Source organism: Sturnus vulgaris, chromosome 3 (genome assembly GCF_052056855.1).
Source record: "Sturnus vulgaris isolate bStuVul1 chromosome 3, bStuVul1.hap1, whole genome shotgun sequence".
Lineage (NCBI taxonomy): Eukaryota > Metazoa > Chordata > Aves > Passeriformes > Sturnidae > Sturnus > Sturnus vulgaris.
Genome location: NC_142245.1, coordinates 17,986,860 through 18,008,112, shown reverse-complemented (window position 1 = coordinate 18,008,112; position 21,253 = coordinate 17,986,860). Strand labels below are relative to the sequence as shown.

The following is a 21,253-nucleotide window of genomic DNA, read 5'->3' as shown; positions in this document are numbered from 1 at the left end:
TAGAGCTGAGTTCTGTCACGGGGCTTTAGGTTTCCTGGGGCTTAGTTTCCCACTTTGGAGAGAGAAGTTCAAAACCAGAATTTGCAAAGCGAGTGTTGTTTTCTGTTGGCATTGAAGACACCACATCTTTATTGTGTACAAGAAAAGAGCCTGACTTACCGTGGCCCTTTTCCTTATCCAAATTAGCTGACACTTCAGAAAGCACACTAGAAAACTCTCAGTGTTCTCCCTTCATCCCAGTTAGACAGATCCCCATAAGCCATCCTAATGTTGGAATTGGCTCAAAGTGTGGTTCTCTGCCAAAGTTCTTCTCTGGGTGCTAAAAGCTAAAACCCAAGGCATCACTGCTGTGGGTCTGCTGGGGTAGCCAGTGTTGTGCCTTCCCTCATACAGAAGGTGCCTAAGGAAGGACAGCAGATAATGCTTCCTTCCTGAAGGTGGGTGCTCAGGGCTCCCAGTCTGTGCTGGTTGGAAGCTTGGGAGTTGAATCTGGACTATGCAGCTGTGTTGGTTGTGTAACCACTGACAGGCTGGACCAGCACAAAATGGTTTTTAATTCTATTTTGAATTCTGTTTGGGTTTTTTTAACAGGCAGAGTTTTGGGGTTTTTATTTGTTTGCCCTTTGATGCACTGATTTCAGCGGTATGATCTGGCTGGCCATGCCACTGTTTCTCCCTGTTGCAAAAGTAGCAAATCAAAAAAACTACAAATGAAAAGGAATCCTTCCCTGTGGCATCCCCACAGCCTGGTGAAATGCAGTGTTTTGGAGATGCATCCCAAGCTCAGTATGCAAAGCGTGGCACTTAGTTTGTACATAAATGAACCGTTCTGTTAATAAAGCTGCTAATATCACATGCATTTTGAGAGAAAACTTAGTCTGAGATGACACACCTGACTGGAATACAGCTATTTACAATCTCAGCCATATCCTGTCATGTATCACATAGCCCACACATGAGGGGAAACGGGAGGAACACGAATCTGCTGGCAGGAATGCTCAAGGTAAAAAGAGATTTTGTGTCATTGTTGCACTTCAGCCATCTCAATGAGCTGAGCAATGCTCGTAAAACAGATAAGATTTGCAGTGGTGTGAAGTATTCACAACAAGGATGTGAGCCTGTTCCCTGCAAAGTAAACGGCAAAATTCCCATCAATTCTTGTAGTCCAGATTTATAACATGTTCAAATGATGTTTCACAGGCTTGCTGTATATTTCTGCCTGTTTAGTTGGAGAGTGTGACTATGTTTAGGGGTGTTTCTCAGTCCCTAAATCCATCCCTCATCCGTTTTGCATGTAGTTGTCATTTGTGTGTGGACTCTGCAGTGCAATTGTGAATAAGGGTCAGAGACCACCAGAGTAGACAAGAAAATGGGCAACATTGAATAAATCAGGTTTTCCACTGCTTGGAGACTGGTGACTTTGAGGTTTTCATTAGTGCCCTGTGCTTCAGAGTGGTGATATCCAAATAGAAATTGCACTCTGATGCACGCTATCAAATCCTTGGGCAGTCTCTCAGCATCTGGAAAGCCTCTATTTTTTTTTTTAATTAAACTATCTTTCCTGTGTTATGGAAGTCACCTGTGAGGGTGAAATCTGAGAATTTTAAATATCTGGTTTATTTTTCCATGGTGCTATGTATGTTTTGCAGTAGTACTCTATTTGGACAGGAAAAGCGACGCTTTCTCTTTGTTTACAGTCATTATTTTGTGTACAGTTTATTATATTCAGTTGGTAAATTTTCAGAGTTTTATGTAATAACCCATAACTGCAGGTTTTAAGATGCATTGTAAACTGGGTTTTAACTACTCATTCCATGCATGTTACAAAAGATGTAGTTCATAGTAATTTTTTCATACCCAGGGGATATATTAACTTTTGCCTTGCCAAAACTTAAAATTCAGACCAAATGCAGTGTAAAAAATCTTGATTACCAATCTACTTTTTGCCAAATAGCCTTGAAATTACACTGTGACAGGTTTCTGTGACAGGTGTGTCCACTTGGAAATGTTCTGGATCAGTTCTCCAGGGTCCGGTGCAGTTTTTCTCATCTGTGTCTAACGGGGCTATAGGGCTGGGCTGTAATGAAGGTGTCCCGAGCTCAGGTTCATAAAAAGATGGGTTGGGAAGAAGAGGAGTCAGTGGGTGCTGTGGCAAAAGCCATCCTGCCTTGGCTACCAGCGCTCCAGCTCTGCCACAGGCTGGTCTGGCTTTGGGAGCAGGCTGTGAGGCATCATGGCCAGACCATGGAGTGATGATGATTGTGTGTGCAGAATGGGAGATGCAGCTGTCAGCACAGACAGAGGTGTGCCCAGCCCTGCCATTCCTGCAGATGGCAAATGGGAGAAGGGCTGGCCGTGCCCTTTAGCTGGCAGACTGTGTTCTCCCGGAGCTGCCGTGTGCCAGTCAGCGTGGGAGAAGATCTGGCTCCTTGTCATTCCCGGAGCTGATACATGGGAATCTTGCCCTCCTTCCTCTCTGCTCTTCCTTCTCTCAACATCACGTGTGTGGGAGGGGGGTAATGTGAGAAGTGAGTGAAATTATCTGAAAGTCTGAGTTGTTCTCCAGGATTAATCCCTCCTGTCAGGAAGGGGGTGGACTTTTGGATCCCAGCCCGCGTTATACGTGTATACTATTTTTATGCGGGGAGTAATTGAAACACGCAGCATAAAATTATGTTAGCGCAGGATAGGAGAGCTGCCACTCGTGTGCCATGAAATAGCCCGTGGAGGAGTTCAGGAGTGACAGCCTCTCACAGCAGCTTTGGGAAGAAGGGGTGATTCCCAGCCCACTGAACTTTTTCCCTTCCAGGGTTCCACAGCGCAGCTCTCCTGCTCCCGTGTGTCAGCCCCGTATCACGAGTCTCCTGCCATCTGTTTATTCAGTCCCGATACAGTTCAAGCGCTGCACCTTCAGCTGTGTGAATGTGGCTTTATATTTGATTTATAGAAGCCAAGCATCTCCTCATTAGAAACCAAGGCTCTCCTGAGCAGAATGAGCTCTTCAAAGAGCTGAATAGAAGTACAGAGCACAACACTCGAGAAAGTTGAAGGGATAAGATCTGCATAAAATTACCAGTACCCAATTTATTTTTGTGGCTGGAATGGTAAATAGATGCCTCAAACAAACATCCATTGCCTTCATTAGTGAAACTAAGAATTTCAAGGAAAAAACCACATTATCTATGGTAGAGCAAACAGTGCAAAAGAGAAATTTGGGCTTTCAGACATATGTGCATTAAAATCTCAAACTCCCTTTGGATCCTTTAAATTTTTTTTTCTTTTAAACATGCAAACCAATGAATCTGTGTGATTTACAAGCTCATTTGTGGACAACAAAGGTTTTCTCGAGTGTTTGTGGGAATTTGTGCTTGTGAACTTTACTGCTGCAGTTTTTAGCTAATATTGCCTTTCAGCCTATGATGCTGGTAGTGTGCAGCACATGGTTCATGGGACCATAATTGAACAAAGCAAATCTATTACCAGTAGACTTCAGTCTGTCAGGTTTTGTATTTTCCACTGAAAAGGTCAAGAAGTTCTTTATGGTGATTTGTGCTTGTGCAAGGTGGGAGATGAGATCTGAAGTAAAATGTGTGTATCCAGGTTTTACTGCTCCATTACTGGCACCAGTGGTATCAGCTGTAGATTACAGTGATCACAGTGAGGTAAAGGTGGGCACAAGAATATAGAATATACAGCTGAATCTGAAGTTTCTGCGCCTGCAGGTCTTTGTTCTTTTCAGTATGTAGAAGGCCATTAAATTCCTCTTTTATTTTATTTTCTTTTATTTTTATGAGAGAGATTTAAGTGAGAAATCTAACTGTATTATATAACTTACCTGGCAGATGGTATTGAACAGTCATTACACAATTTTACTGCCACTGAGTAGTCTGGAATATTTTTGTTCCACAGTGTCTGGACCTGCTAGAATGATGGTCAATCCTGGGAAACTCAAAGGAGGTTCACAGGTAACTGGTGATCTGAATAAATGTCAAAGTGTTTCGACTTTGTAGATCCTTGATTGAGACAACTCCCCCTAGTGTATCTGATCTGAAAAAAAAAAAATACAGGTATTTTATCTGCTGAGGCACCTGATGTGACCCCTCAGTTTAATCCAGCGTTGAACAGCACGCTTAGCTGTATTTTTGGCAGAAAGTTGCTTTCTGCTTTTCCCATACTTGCCTGAATACTTAATATATTCCTCTTCCTCCCCTTGCTGTGTGTAACACTGGGCTCCTTCCTTGAGTTTGTGTGCCCAGCCATGGTGGTCATGTGTGTATGTGCTGTCATACTCATCCTCCTCCCGTGCCCTCCTCCACAGATGCACTTATGGGCACACATGGCAGAAGCTCTCTGATGCCTTGTTCGTGACCACAGCCTCAAGTCACAGCCCAAATATTTAGAACTGTTCCTGTCCTGTGGCTAGATTTTGCTCTTCACTTGCTATGGTTGGTAGAAATCAGCTGTTGAGCTCCACTTGCATTTAAAATGACTTTTTGGTTCATTTCACTGTCAGGCTGTGCACTAACCCAGTGTTGCAGCCTTTGAATTGCTGTTTGTGCCAGACCAGCTAAAATGCAAACCAGTTTCTCTGCCTCCCTCATGCCTTCTGATTCCACCAAAATAGAAACGAAATGTCTGGGCAGGTTTTTGGTCAGTGGTTTTTGTTCACTGCAGTTGTTGAAGCAGCTCTGTGGAGATATTCATTACTTAATGAACACATAAGGAGACAGGGTTTGCTCAGCATCTTGTAATCTTGTTTGTCATTTAATGCAGTTTGGACAGATGCACTTGGAGATTAAGAGTGAAGGTGGGAGCAGACAGAAGAGAAGAGCTGTTAAATGGCCAAGGAAACCAGCTGAATTTTAAGTTGGATAGAAGGCTGTTCTAGACAAAGGGTGTGATGTGGAGAGAATTAAGTCCAGAAGAAGAAAAGTACATTTACAGAGATTCAGTGCAAAGGCAAAAGAACTGAAACTTCTTACAGCAAGGGAGAAAATGAGTGAAAGAATTTGAAGATAAAAGTAACTTGGATGAGGAGAGTGCTTTTGATAGGTGAATTTTTCCTAGTCTGGATAGCAGGAAGGAAGTGTATTTTCTCCTGCTCTGAATCAGTGGATGTTGAAGAGATTTACAAAGCCTTATAAAGCACCATTGCCTGCAGCAGCTCACTGCCATTTAATCTCTCCACCATGAAAAGAACTTTGAGAGTTTCTGAACTGTTCAGGATCATAAAGAGAGGAGCAGGAAGCAGAAGCCAGGTTCCTCAGGCTCTTCCTTACCCACGAAGCTGTGTGCAGCACCCTGAACACAAATATACCACAGCTGGCAGTGTCTGGCACAAAGGTGAATTTTAGAACCTTCGTCCAGTTTTGAATTTTGAGGAGAAAAAGGTGATTGGATGGTAAAGGACTATTCTAAAATAGTCCTAAGGTTTGTAATAATATAAAAAGTCAGTCTGACATGACATTCTTTCTCCTGTCTTAGGACTTGTCTTTGTTGTAGAACTTTACAACTTTAAAGTGAGACAGTGGCAGCACCACAGTGGATGAGCACAAACTTGGTTGTAGCACTGTGCAAAGATGCTGCTCAAAGAAAACACAGAATAGATAATTTCATTTGGAGGAGACCTACAATTATCATCTTGTCCAGCTGCCTGCCCAGTTCAGGGCTGACTAAGTTAAAGCATATTATTAAGGCCATTGTCCAAATGGTTTTTAAATGCTGACAGGCTTAGGGCCCAGCCTCACACAAAATAGAAAAGTTCATGTCATTGACCTTGCTTTAGAGATGAATGTGAAACCTGACTTTTCCTGGTCCTGCTGAAAGATAAGGAGTTTTTTCATTAAGGAAAGAAGTAAATCCCTCTTCCCCTTCCCAGAGTTTTTGAGCATTTGTGTTATCTAGGGATAACATAAATGAAAATACTGTAAGAACTTGAGAAAAAAAGCACATGCCATTCTATCTAGTTAAATTTCACTTGTTGGTTTCTGATGTTATAAACTTAGGTTTCATTCTATGTGGAGTCAAGGAAAAAATCAGTGGGCAGAACTCAAATATTTGATTTAAAATACTCATTTCCACAGTTTTTTCTCTCTCCATCTTACCACTTAGTAGCTGCTCTCAACCCTCCTTCCTTCAGCAGTGCAGACCTTGTAATAAAGGCAGTTCAAACTCAGTTTCCATTCCGAAGGAGTTACAGACCAAACAATTTCTCTCTAAACTACTTGACAGCTCCTCAAAAGGCCTAGCAATGCAACCCTGGCTCACACAATATTTGGTGTTTCCTTAGAACCTTGTCCCCTGAGGCTCTTGATTAGATGAGAGCCTATGCTTTCAGTAAAAGAAAAAAATGTAACTCTTATGGCTGTGTAGCAGGATTTGAAGATAATGATTCTGTCTCAAAAGGGAAAAAAAATGGAGGCTGTGGGAAAAAAGAATGAATTGCCTTTTTTTTCTCCCTAATTCTCAGTATTAGAGAATCTAAGTCATGATTTTTCAGCACTGGAAAATGGCAATATTATACTGAGCTTTTAAATTTAAAGAAGAGGATACATGACAAACTAATTTACAGTTCTGCCATATTAGACAAAACCATGGACATCCATGTCTTTGAGCATAGCATCATGAAATACAGTAAATATAAATTAGGTGGTTGATGAAAGCTGACAGGCAATACACTAACTTAAATTAAAAATCTCAGTATAAACATACCCAAAGGATATGCCTGGAGTGGATCATGGTCAAATCTTGTTAGAGGAAATGGTGAATACAATCAATAGAGGAATTCTTGGAAACATAATCACATTCTCTGCAGGGGTTCATCCTGTACTACATTTCCAACTTCAGAAATAATGCTTATACAAGGAATTGTGCAGGGGACCAAGGGCATCTTTGGGAACGTGAATTTAAATGTGACAGATCATTATCCAGCCTCTCACCAGGTTGTTGTTTATCTGGGCTAAACTCTCAGCTGGCCACAAGCATTGGTGAATATCCACACAAAACTTAAAAATGCTTTGAGATTGTGGATAATAATTTTGTTCTAGTTAAAACACAAACAAGTTTGTAAAGAATAGAAAAGGGCTAAATAATCAAATTAATCTTGTGTTGGGGAAAAAATTCAATTGGACCAAATAAGAATGTCGTTTTTAAAAAGTGTTTGTACATTTTTACTAAGCGTTAGTGTTAATAAGCCTTGAAGAACTGAGATTTATCGTGGACTAAAAAAATAGATTATAATGAGCCACAAGTTCACTGTTTAAAAGTTCCATGATTTTGCAAAGTATCAATTATGATGTGTTTGTGAAAATATTTTACCTGGAATAAGCCAAATGATCACATTAGTGTGACACTGTCCAGCTGAAACAGTTTTGCTGGTTTAAGTTTAAGATATGTATTTATTTGCATGCATACATATGCCACTATGGTGAAATGAGATCATGGCATTCAAGAAAAGCCTCCTGCAGGCAGAAAACCATTTGTTGTATCTGTTTAAGAGCATTCACAAAAGAATGGATTTTAGATTTCATAAATTGGTTTTGTTAATCCGCTATTTTAAAAATACTTGCAAGACCTCTTCTGTTGCCATGACAATTTGATTTCCATAAACATGGTATTTTGGATGTGACTATCCAACATTATATTTGCTGTGCTGTGTGGGGAAAGGAGATGGCAACTTGGCACCACAGAAATGATGATGCAGAGAGGCCCATAGACTCAGACCTCTCACTGAGAGTGGTCAGGAAAAGTTCATTATAGTAAGAAAAAATAAAGCTCTTGGATCAAGTGATATATTATTATATTCCCTGTAAATTAGATTTTTTTTGCATGTCTTCTTCAGCGAACACAGTTTTGGAGTGAGGAATCTTCAAGTTTCCACTGAAAAGTGGTTCCAAGAATGAGAGGACGACTAAATTCTGGCTAAAAGTACAGCTGGACCTTTTTGGATCTACACACACAACTCTCATTGCCCTGCAACACACTCTGGAATTAGTGGAAGGGGGGGTTCACAAAGGATTTAGGATGGTGAGAAAGGAATGGTCAAAAATTGAGACACTTGTGAGGTGCAGCCCGAGGAAAATCCCTCCCTGACTGAGGGAATCAGCATGATTTCCTCATACTCTCCTTCTGTCTTTTAGAAATGATTGCAACAAATCAGACCCCTTTCAAAACTCATTTGCACCAGACTAATTACTGAGGAATCCACTGAAAGACTTGGAAAGTTTTTTTCAATGTAGTTAGAGAATTTGATGAGTGTGGATTCTCTGGACTGGGCCAATAAATTACCTCTCTTCAGCTGTTTAATTGTGAAAGAATTGCCAAATTTTCCTGTCTCTAGTCCAAATCTGATGATGCTTTTTTTGCTGCATGTCTTTCTCCTTTAGATCTGCATCCGACAAATTGATCAATGCCAGGGAAGGTTTAGCAAGTCTTTTACAAAACGAGAACTAAACTTTTTAAAAAACAATATTTTAGACTCAGCATCACGGGATATTTTTTTTCCTCCTACTAAAATTTCATTGTGGCTGCAGACAGCTGGTGGGATGGTTTCTTGTCTCGTGTAAAAGAGAGAAGAGAGCACAGGGACTACAATCACTGTCAGTTGAGAGTATAAAAACAGTCCCTTGTTTTCTCTTTTGAAAGTCAGAATGTAATTTTATACATTGACTTGCATCTGAGTGCCTATTTCACTCAGTCCCCCACAGAAACAGTGTGGAAATGGAGTGACACCCTTTGGAGCTGGCTCCCTGAGGTGATCTAAGCTGTTCTGGTTTCCGTGGTCAGCTGTACGTGGGGAGCTGATTTTTGTGCCTGCAGAGCCAGCCCCATAGGTCGCGCATTGCCACAATAAATCTGTGTGTTCTTATTTTTCACACCCACGCTGCAGAGGTGTGGACAGCTGAGCACATGGGTGTGGAGAGCAGAATGGGGGGACTCTGGGCTCAGCCAGTGCGTGGCACCAGCCCATCCTGACCCAAATGACAAATGCCTGACGTTGGCACGACGGTGACAATGAGCAAACGCTCCTTTCTGTCAGAGCTAAGCCTCAGTGTTTCCACTTTGGATGGTGAATTCAAGGCAGTGCAGCTAAAAGCAGGATTCTTCTCCTTGTGCTGTGTGCAGCTGACACTTAGAAGAAGCCTGTGGTGGAGCTGGGAATGGAATTTAGAACAAGCATATGTTCCCAGGAACCACTCTTGCTTGGCAATTACAGAGGGAGCCCTTCTTTTACTGAGGCTGTGATGAGTAAATGGTAACAGTCCACCCTTAGTTGTAGTGACACAAAGAATAAAAGATTTTTGTTCTGTGTATGAACTAAAACATAGTATTTTTGGTACAATACAGGTGTGTCTGTGTTCTGGTCTCATATCAGTGCTTTCAATCCACCAGATCTCCTTTCAGGGCTCGTTTATTCACTTAGTGCCAAGGCAGAGCTGCACAGAGTGGGTGTCCCCTTCCCAGTTGCTCTGTGGATTCCAGGTCACACTGCTTGGAACACCAACCCATCATATGAACTGTGCACAACAGGTACAAAATGTTCCCACTGCAAGCTTAACTCCTTGTCAGAACTGGGAACCCACAACTTAGAGAGCAACGTGGTGTTGAGTCTCTAGAAGAATTTTGTCTCACGCCTGCTCCCCTCTTTTGCTCTAGTACCATTGAGCTGGCCCCTTGAGGCTGCTCCTGTGAATAAGTGTTATTTACTGTAAAGAAGAATTGCAGAGTTGAGCTCTTTGCCCTTTAAACCAGGGAAGACTCTTCCCAAGTTGCAGTACCAAGCTGGACACTTCACTGAGAATTGTATTTCCCAAATTAACCAGCAGCCAAAGATAAAAATCTGCTTTCTCCCTTACAAATGTAGGTTTGTTTTAAATATTTATGACACTTCTTCACACTCTAGTAAATGTTCTTCAGTACATTTTGTGAAAGGAATGATACCTAAATGACATGATAATTTACTCCAGTGACTGTGATTTAAGTCTTTCCTGAGAAGTTCACTGTTTACTGGTGTGAGAAGTGCCAAGTAGGTAGTCAGGCAGTGTTTTCATAGAATCATAGCATCATTTAGACTGCAAAAGACCTTTAAGATCATCGAGTCCAATCATTAACCCATCACAGCCAGCCCTAAACAACATCCCAAGTACCACATATACGTGGCATTATTATTTCAGTAGCACTGTGAGGTGCAGACTACACTCAAGCCCTATTATGATCCAGAAGGGAATGTTACAATATGAAGGAGAAGTTAAGTCATACACTTAAGACTATCTGTAATCTGAGTGGAGAATTCAGGGGAAAGATTCAGATTGTCCAGGAGGTCTGTGGCAAAACTGGTGAGAGAATGTGCACAGACTTCTTTCAATCCAGCTCCTCAAATAATGCAGCCACACTTTAGTTTCCATTAATCTCTTCCAGGAAAACTGTTGCCAATTAACTACTTCCATCACTCTTGGACTTAGTGTTCATTGAGAAGAGAAGTGTTGTCTGTGCCATGCATTAATGAAAATAGGTAAATAGGCAAATGGACAGGTAAATAGGTAGGATAGACAAAGCACTTTTTAGTTTGGATGTGCTGGTTGCTCCCTCACATGTTTCTGTGATCTGCTTTATGCCTATGAGAGCCACAAACTCTCTTGCACACACATAAGGGATTTAAGCATGTTTTAGTATATGGCAAAAAAGAAAACCCACACCAAAACCCAAAGGCAGGTAAGCACAGATGCAGCCCAGGCTTGCCATTTGCAAGAGCACTGATTTATATTGTGCTTTATACTTTAGTATTAGCCAGTATTTGCAGTAAGTTGGCTCTGTATTCCTTGGTTGCACGGCAATTCTGTGCAAAATGGGGCCTTACTGTGACCTTTAAATAATACTGGTTTAAAATATATTATTCATGCAAATATGTAGGTGACCATGGCACTGTATAGACAAGGGAAAAAGAAAAGGTCCTGTCCCAGAAGATTGTCATAGAAATGTAACCCCAAGAGTCAGATCCAAGTTAAAAGAAGTCCTAATGAAAACATGCAGTAGAGTGTAATGAAAAGAAAAACATTTCCTTGTGTTGTATGTTTAAAGGCAGAGTTTTAAAGGCACAGTTGGGACTTGTTTCTTAGCAACAGGGCTCATCTGAGCCCTGCAAACACTGTCCTTTTGGAAAAAAGATACCCTCCAGAAGAAAAGCAATATGAAAAGAGCTAGAAACATCAAATTTAGATGTCTTCCTGCTGTTGCAGGAACATTTCATTAAAGCCTTCAGGCAACAACAAGGTCATTTTGATAAACTGTAATGATCAGAACAAAGAACTCATCTTTACTTCTCTTTATCAACAGGGATGAGCAGCAAAAATATTATTTAAAAATAGATGCACTGGAATTACCATAAAGCACAGTTTAGGTCCTGCCATCCTCCTGTATCCCTAGTAACAGGGATGTTTTCTGCACTCAGGGCACAGGAGTCCTGCAGAACAAAGTCCTGCCTCTGTTGTGCCTCACACTGTCAGTACCAGAAGTTTCAGAGGAAGGTCTGCAATGCACAGAGTAAAATCCCACTGGCCTGTAGGAAGAGCTCCTCCTAAAGGAGTTGATTAGCTAGCTGATACACCAAAGCAGGAGAATTTTTATTAGTATATTTAAGCAAAATAGATTAATGGCAAACGTATTTATTGGGTGGATTAGATGGGCTTCATGTAACCTGTGCACCTGAGTTGGTTGCCTCTATAATTTGTATGGAGGAATTAGATGCTGCCAGCATGTGACTCATCTCTTTAAATCAGGTTAAGTGAATCACACCTTCAGGGGGCCTCCATCTTTTTTTTTTTTTTTTTTTTTTTTTAACCTCCAAAGGAAGTGGCTCAGATCAAGACACCTCCCTTGCAGATATCCGAAGTTAGGTCAGGTGAGAGCTACCCATTATCTGGTTTGCAGAATGAGGCATTTGCTTCAATAGTTTCAAAACACTTCAGGCATTGCCCACACATCTTTCTGGATCTCATCTCATCCTTACAAGAACTGAAGTAGTTGTGACCTCCGTGCTGTCTCCTAATGCACACACATCTGCTGTGTCTCATGGCGTGTGTGCATTTGTGAAGCTCAGACCGCCTCTCTTTCTTATGAGCACTTAACATAAAACCCTATAATTTCTATAATTCCCATCATTACAGAGTGCAGCTCTTTGGTAGCTCTTTCCCAAAGCGTGTGATATTGAGAGGGAGGGAGGGGACACATCTGTGAGAATATCCCAGAGGGATGTGCATGGAGAGCCCATGCTGGAACAGCTACTCCTGGCAGGAACTGCAGCTTGTGGAGAGCTTGTGTGAGGGCAGATTGACCCCAAAAGACTGCAGCCTGTGGAACAACTGGCACCAGAAGAGGAGAAATGCAATTTCTGTCCTGCTCTTCCACAGCATCCCTCCTTAGCCCAGCCTGAAAATCCTGAGGGCTTTGCTGACTGTGGAACACCTTGAGCATGTGTTCTCTCAGCACTGCTCATGGTGATATTTAGATCCCTTCCTTGAAGGCTGTGCTGGATGTTCACAATGTTTCTTTCCTTCACACATTATCTAAGGGATAGAAAACATGAGAGAGGTGCTTGCATGCTCTGTATCAGTAGCCTTGAGGGCTGCTGAATTTATCAGTAGGGCTGGCAGGTGAGCCCAGGGCACTCTTGAGAACTGGCTACTGCCCCTCCTCACTTCACCCCAGCCAGCCAGGATGGTGCCTGGCTGTAATCCCTGGTTGTGGTGACTGATGGAGAAAGGTTTCCCTTCTCACTCTTGACTTCTGGGACACTGACATATCCATCAGAGGCTTGACTGTGGCAGTTCTGCAAACAGGATCTGTCCCTTGTTCTTGGCTAGAGGTGACAGCACCTCGCATCAAGAAAAAGCAGAGAAAACCACCTACCAAAAACTCAGTGCAAAGCCACAGTTAAAAGCCAAGTTTAAGTTTAGGAGAGCTCTGGAAAGGCTTTGCACTGAACCTGCTGTGACACAGATACATGTTCCTTTCTGCTGACTCTGATACAGGTTTATAACCTATACTGAGAAGAGATTAATTGCCTGGTCGCTGTTCCTCTTCAGCCTATTAAGTTCTAATACAGCTGTACAGCATAAGCACTTGATAGGACACTCTTGGATCGGTTCTGCTCTCCTTAAGTCATAAAAATCCTCATGAAATGTCACTAGCATTGCTTAAGCAGGAAGCAATATGACAGCATGGGAGACATTTCAGATGAACATTCCTTAATATCCTGTAACACTTATTTTCTGCTCCATATTTGTAATCCTAATCTATATATTTCACTATAACCAAAACCCATGGAGTGCAGCAAGGCTTAAATAGGAAAGTCAGAATTTGGTTGAGCAACCTAATGACTCTCACTGTGGCCTGAGGCATGCTTTGGCCTGGAATTCCTTGATTTCAGTAGGAGTTTGGTGCCTAAGTGTTTTCAAAGGTCCATGCTCTAGTTTCTTTGCCTTCCTTCTATCATTCTTCAACAGCAGGAAGAGAACATTGCCATGTGTAATTCCACAGACATACACTGGATAACACATTTGTACTTATGAGATGCTAAAATAAAGAGAATTAGATGAAGTGCTGCTCTTGGTCAGTATGGCCATTATGAGAGAAGAGACAGTATGTTTAAAATAGAGTAAGTAGAAAAATAGGTGCAGTTACTTCTGTATGTTTAAAAAAAATCTGAAGTATTATAAATAGTTTAAGGCCAGTCATTGGAGAAGGGTAAGAATTATGTTTGTGTTCTCTCCTGTTACATTGCATATTGCAGCTGGTTTAAAGCTGCAGTCTGAAACCCAACCAGCCTGTAAGCAGGCAGGTACCTGGGTGGGTGATGATAGGATGGATTTGAACAAATACTGAGAATCCCAGCCAAACTTATTGGACCCTAAGTGCAGATGTATCACTGGCCAAGGAAATGAGTGACTGAGACCATAACCAGTGACATGTGTGTGTGCCAGAGAAATTCAAACTCTGTTTAAGGAGAGTTCACAAGAATGAAGTGCTTAGGCTTTTTAGCATAAAACACAGAGTGTCGTGTCACATAATTCACAGAATCACAAAATCACTAGGTTGGAAGAGGCCTTCAAGATCATCAAATGATTTAATGACCTAACACCTCAACTAGACCATGGCACCAAGTGCCACATCCAGTCTTTTTTAAATACATTCAAGGATGGTGACTCCACCACCTCCCCAGGCAGACCATATCCTTTATCACTACTTTATCACTCTTTCAGTGAAAGACTTTTTCCTAATATCCAACCTAATTTTCCCTTGGTGCAGCTTGAGGCTGTGTCCTCTGGTTCTGTCAGTTGCTGCCGGGAGAAAGAGACCAACCCCACCTGGCTACAGCCACCTTTCAGGGAGTTGTAGACAGTGATAAGGTCACCCCTGAGTCTCCTTTTCTCCAGGCTGAAGAATCCCAGCTCCCTCAGTCGTTCCTCACAGGGTTTGTGTCATCTGTCTCCAACCCAGCACCAGCCAATGTTACACTCTCCCTGCTGAGCAGTTTGGCTCAGCTGTTAATTTTCACTAACAGGAAAATAAAAAGCACTTTTCTGATAGGCTTGTATTGCCTTAATCCCGTATCTAGAAATGGGATGTTTCACGTGGAGCCCATGGATGATGCATATGATGTGCCTGCCTTGTATGATTTGTCACTTGTCTGGGAACGATGAGACTAAACTTTCCCACAGCACCACACTGGTTCTGCTTTGTGCAGCCAACCAACATGCCAGCAAATGCATCTGCACCTTCTCCAGATACTCCTTTCTTCCTCAAGGTATTCTAAGATTCAGGGAATTTCCTACCCCATGAGTGGTATACTTTGACCCCTGTATTGTTCTTTTCTTTAATATTTCTTCTGTGTGTATTTTGATCAGTATTAGCTCAATGAATACTAAGGGGAATCAATCAAAATTTTCACTCCATCCATCCAGTCCTCTTCCCACCCCTAATCTGGTCTTTCTTTCTGTTGAGAATCTATTAAGAAGAGCACAGAGCAAATTTCAAAGGTGAATGCAAGGATTTCTAAAAACTCCTGGGGCTGCCTCTAGTTTCTTACAGGGGAACACTGCAGCCTTGAGCTCTCTGTGATTTGTGACCCTTCATGAATGACACATTTAGGCTGGTTTGTTCCACCTACACTCCAAACCCACCCATGACCCCGATTTTACCCACCACAAGCACCCAGTGCTTTTACTCTGTGCTGAAGGTCCTTTCCCACATGAGGAGCATTTTCTGGCTGAGAGCTAATGGGCTGTGCATAACCCTTAACAAATTCTCATTCAGGAGTTTGTTCTGTGCATTTTGAACTTAAACTCCCCTTCTCCCCTGCTGTCCTGTGAACCAGCTTGTTCCAGGGAGCTGCTGTAGGACAGTGGTTCCATTTGTAGTGCACAGTGTACGAATCATTAAGGATGTGAAATCCTGCAGTAAAACCTTCTGCTTAGAGTATTGGACTGCCTTAGTTCCTTCCCTGTTCCTGAGACAGAGCTTGGGTTGCTGTGGATGACTGATGTCCCAGAGTGGTGGTGGTGCTGCTCCAATCCAGCTCCAAGAAAAGGAGTGAGATGCAGCTGCTCTGTGATGGGGGCTTAGTGCATCAGCGTCTTTTGGATTTTTCATGGAACAGACACTTTTCTCTGAAAAATAATTGTAAAATTTAAGATAATTTTTCATGAGTGCATCTGGTTAAACGAATGCTCCTTTGAATGACAATAACAGGCCTCTGCTATCAGAATGTTCTGTGTAGCACTGCTAAAAATACATGTTTTTTTTTCATTGCAGGCACAATAAAAGATGGAGAATAGCTCTGATGTGTCGGGTTGTTGCTTTTGTACAGTACTATACTAGAAATCTTATTTTGTAAAATGTGAGGGAAGAAAAAGTGCTACATTATTCACTAAAATGAAAAGAAAAATGAATTATTTTAGTTAGAAACATGGGGTAATTTAATGCTTAAGTGTAGGAAGTTATAATGACTCTAGAAATACACTTCAGACACCTGTAGGGATTAGCAGAGAAGAGTAAGGAATCCCTAAGTAGGAGGAGAATGATGAGATGCACAGCAGCATATCAATGGTCCTTGCTTTCAGAGCACACAGGAGTCATGCTTTGAAGAGGGGTGTGGGAAGGAGCACTATTACTGAATTTTGGGCAGGAGAAAGTATTGCTGCCTGTCTTTTTGGTAGTTAGAACTGCAGGTACCTACATGTGCAAGAAAAGCATCTGACCTATAAATAAAAATAAAATTACACAACAATGTTTAACTGATGCAGCCTTTATAGATTCCTAATACAGACTGGAACATCGGTTTACTACAGAAATAAATTATTACAGCAAGTTACCTTCTGTCACACACCATCTAGAACAAATCCCTAATTCAAGGTAGGGCATTTGTGTTGCAGAAGGTCTGTAAATAAAAACAGTAACAGGTTTTCACCACCTCTGAGAGCAAATTCTTAGATGGAAAAGCATTTGATGTGGCATATGAAAAGGAACTGTGGCTGGAGAGTAGGTGAATATAAGGAAGGAAAAATATTTAATTTTATGAGAGAGAGGGGAAAAATAAATAAAGTTGGAGCGACCTGAGTGCATAGGGAAAGGAGCGGAAGGAATTAAATACACAATTATCTTAATTTTCTATTTCCTTGCAAGCCAGAGTGATGGAAAGGTGGTTGGTGGTGTCATCAGTAAGAAACATTCACTGTGCAAAGAAATTGAGTTTGACTTTGGCATCTTCACTAAGAGGAGAGGATGTCCAAGCAGAGAGGCCAGAAGGAGTGGGCAGGATATGGGAGAAGTGTCCTAAAGAGCTGCAGGAGTTGAGGCACTGGCAAAGAAATGGAGATGGCACACAAGGGCTTTATGTGCAGATGAAATTTAAAGAGAGGTATGGAGGGAGCAGAAAATGGGGAAGGGAATTCCTGTGAAACAGGAAGAGAAGGATGGCAACAAAGAATGAGAGATGCTGAGGACAGGAGTGAGGCAGATGGCAAGATGTCAAAGAGCAGAGAGCCCTAGTACAGTCCAGAGCTAGGAACCAGAAACATGGAACACAGGTCCTGACACTCACCCAGACTCTTTGCAGACCTTGCTGAGAGCTGTTTCAGCAGAGGACAGAAACCTCATCTGTGAAAGAAGGGAAATTTAGGTAATGTTGCAACAGTTCGAAGATAAAGCAAGGGAGGAAGGAAGTTGGTTAGGGGAGCTGGAGCAACAAGTGAAGCTGCATGACTGACACAACTGTGCTGAGGCAGGAGACTTGCAAGAGACCTTTTTCTCTAGTGGGGTTAAGTGTAGAGCTCCCCTTAGTTCCAGCTGTGCAGTCCCATGAACTGAATTGATGCTGTGGTGGGAATGCTGACACAGTGAATCCAGGTGGGATAGTGAGTGTAAACCATAGCTGGCCAATAGGAGCTGGAGAGTCCCAGGAGCTGGATAATGAATTTCCCAGCTGTACAGCTTCTGGGCACAAGGCAAGCCCAAAGAACCTGCCATGATCACCAGGCTCAGCTGGGGAGCAAGGAGACCAACACCATCTGCTGAGCAGAGCCTGGTCCTCATGCAGCTCAACAGACTTGCTAAAAACTTAGGAAAGTACATGCATGCACATAGAATCAATTTTCTGCAATTTCTAATTCTGCTTAAGGATGTATCCATACTAGTCGTGTTAGCCGTGTTTGAATTTATCAACTTCATACCAAGCAGCAGGTATATGCTGTTTGCCATGGGCTGTGACTGTTATTTAAAAGTCCTGTCTTTCTGCAGTTTGCCCTCCAGAATTGCTGCCAAGATCAAGTTAGACCTGGGGAGCCAAACTAATTCCCAGTGTACCTCAGTCAGTGGATTTATGCCAGGGATGAATCTGGGTCCAATATAGATGTATTTTTTGGCAGAAGGCAAAGTGAAACAACAGAGGAATGAATAAAGGTTAGATGGATGGTCCCTCAGTTGTGCCTGGCCTTCTTGAAAGAAGTCTTTTCCTTCTATGCCCACTCCTTCTTTCCAAGGAAATGCATTCTTGTGGTTTCCCTGCTGCTTGCTCCAGAGTCCTGAACTGGGGGAGCCATGCAAGGTGCAGAAGGCAGTCCTTGGTGAGTGGGAGCTTTTGAAGTTTTTTGAGCTGCTCCAGAGAGGTACAGCACACAATTCCCAGGAAAATATGGGAGGAGTAGCTTTGGGGATAGTCAAGAACTGCAGAAAGAGCTTTTTGGCCCAGGGAGAGTCTTGTGGACCACTTGAAGGCTGGCCCCGGCTGGCACACAAGTGACAAGTGTGAATTCCCTTTCCTCTGCAGGACTGGTACTCCCCCCAAAACAGCCTTGCTTAGAAAACACAATAGAAAATTGACCCTAGTGAATTCCAGTTAGCCAGACTGGAGGATGTAGAGAAGCAGAGAAACAACACCTTTGTTTAGACAGTGAAGTCTTGTATTGCAATGCAGTGTCAGGTGTTATGGTTGGCCTGCTGTCCCCAGTGTGACTTCTGGAAAAGAATCTCAGCTGAAGTGAGACAAGTGCATCCAGCAGTCCTGCACAGGAGTGTTGATCCATGCTACCATTGTGCCCAACCTCATTGTAACCTGTTCCACATCAGAATTAAAAAAAAAAAAAAAAAAGGAAGTGGCAGGGTAAAACCATTAATTTCCAGTTTCTCTGCATAACCCTTTTTTCCTGGTACACCTCACTGCATATAAATCTCCCCTAACCTCTGAAAAATGAGGTCCTTGAGTCATTGTGAGGTATTACTTTTCATATTTTACTCAAAATCATTATGTTCTCTATTGTGATGTTGGGTATCTACCAAAAAATACGAATTCATTTTTATATAGTGCTGACCAGTAGCTAGTTGGCAGATATTGGAAAGTATTTGGTAAAGGGAAAATCTGTCCTTGGACAGAAATACATCTAAATCAAGTGCTATTTCCTTGAACTCCAAGTGATGGGAGGAAGAGGGAATTCAGATGAAAAGACCACATATAAAATCTCACAAGCACATTTACAGAGCTGTGCCTCTGCAGGCCTTGCTGGACACAAATCCAAATCCAGATGGCCAAGAAGCATTACCTGTTTGTGGATAACCTGGCATTTAAGCACAAGGACTCACCTATGTTTGTGACCTGCTCAACTAAGCTGTGGCATTTCCTTTAGCTTTGCTGTCAGACAGAAGAGGACTAGTCCCTGCAGAAATGATGATTTTATCCAAGAAATATTTCTTCTAAAGAAGGACCCTTTAGAACAAAAGCATCTCTCCTCAGAGGCTGCCTGAGCTGTTTGACAGGAGCATGCACAGCTCGAGGGAGTGACTTGAAGTTCACCTGTTTTGGTGTGATCAGCAACTCACAAGCAACTTTTCTGATTGCTGTGAGAATAATTGCACTTGACACTTTAGAACCAGAGCAGCTTTTCAAAAAGAAATTGAGAAATCCTGAAGAGGCCTGTGCTCAAGGGCTGTCACACATGTGGTGGCAGAAGGACACGGCTCTGGGGAAAAAAACAGAGAGATCAGCTAAGCTTTGTGTGGAATAGTTAAAGTGACTGAAATACCATAGAACAGCTGGGACTGGAAGAGACTTCTGGAGTCACTTAGTCCTTCCTCCAGGTGGGTTAAAGTAGAGCAGGTTGCTCAGGTCCTCCTCCACAGCATCACAGGATACCTGCTGATGCTGACACAGGCACTAGCCTCCATAATATCCACATTTTCGCCATCCTAATCAGAAATCTTGCATTTAGAAAACCGTTCTGTCTGGGCTGGATTCATTTGTCTTGGCTGGTGCTCATACCCACAGAATCTGTAAAGTCAGGGGTCACTCCAGCCTGCACTATTTGTGGAGCCTGGGCTGGGGTGATGCCAGGCATGAGGTACCACAGCTCATTTCTCTGCTGCCAGAAGAGCCTTGCTTTTGTTGGCCTGCATGGAGCCTTTCCAAGGGCAGCCCAAAAGGCTGTGGAAAACTCTGGAGCCTGTCCACAGGAGCAAGACTGGTTATGTGTAGAGGCTCACCCTGGCTTTGTGCTTTGCCTCTAGAATTGCAGTTCCCTCACCAAGGAGGCTGTGGGCTGCTGCAGCTCAGCTCTGTGTGCATCCTTGTCCTCCTCATCCCACACTGCTCTTCTGCAGAATCCCTCATGTTCGACTGCTGATCAGGGAGGGTAACGTGGGAAGTTCCACTTTAAAGGAATGTAAAAGCTGCATGTATTGTTGAAAATGTTCCCTAGTGGTTTTGCTGAATAGGATAAAAAATCTTGATTTTCTGAGTCAAGTAAACGACCACGAAATAAAATTTTTGTTTGTAAAGTGTCTGAATCACCTGAAGGTACCAAAGCCAAACTTAGAGTGTGAAGCACCATCTCCTAAAACTATTGGATACTGTGAACACCAGCACAGCAGCAATGGCTTTTGTAGGTATAAAGTGTTTTACCTTTCATCTAAGAATAATGGTTTTATGAAAAGTGTCCTTTAAAAGCAAGACCTGGTCACTATTTGACTGATGGTAGCACTGAACAGAACAGCAAGGATGTAGCCCCATCAGGCTAGACAGTAAATTTCCGGACAGACTCTCTAAATTAGCACCTTAATAATGTTACTTTAGCATTATAAGAATAAAGTTACAGCATCAGAATTACTTAGCAAGCAGCTGTAAATACAGGATGGAGTTCTGGTCTCACAAATCATATTCCAGACTCCTGGGTACAGCACCACACCACTGAGTTACAGAGTGCAATTCTCTTATGTCCTGTTTCGTCCCTGCTTGAGACAGAATTCTCTTACATCCACTTTGTCCCTGCTCATCAAATGTGTCCACTGAGTTTTCTGGATTAAGGAAAAAAGATGAAAAGGTGTTTTTGTTAGTCTCCTGCATACTTATCACTGCAGATCTCTGAACACTTATATCAGTTTTGTTTAACATTCCTCTAGTCTTTAAAAGACAGCTTGTACTTTGAGGTGATTTTGGAGGCTGATGCAATTTACTACACTGGCATTTCTGCTGCCCTGTTCTGTAGAATAACCTCTAATTGCTCTGCATCCCCATCTAACTTTCTAATTAGATTAATTCTGTCTTGTGTCTTGGTAGTCCCTAATTAACATGATTTGTCTTCACAGTTAAGGGCTCCAGGGTATCACAGCAAGCTCAGAGTCACTGCTCAGTGAATCTTAGGAGTAGTTAATCCATCCTTCCACGAGCAGAGCAGATGTTCCTAGGGAGCTTCAAAGGGGTAAATTCATTGCA

The 21,253-nt window shown here is 42.3% G+C and overlaps 1 protein-coding gene across 2 annotated transcripts in view; it reads left to right on the top strand.

Annotated features, from left to right (window-relative positions):
• STUM (stum, mechanosensory transduction mediator homolog) overlaps positions 1–21,253 on the top strand; it is a 48,157-nt gene that overhangs the window by 1,489 nt on the left and 25,415 nt on the right. The gene's annotated exons all lie outside the window — the stretch shown is intronic.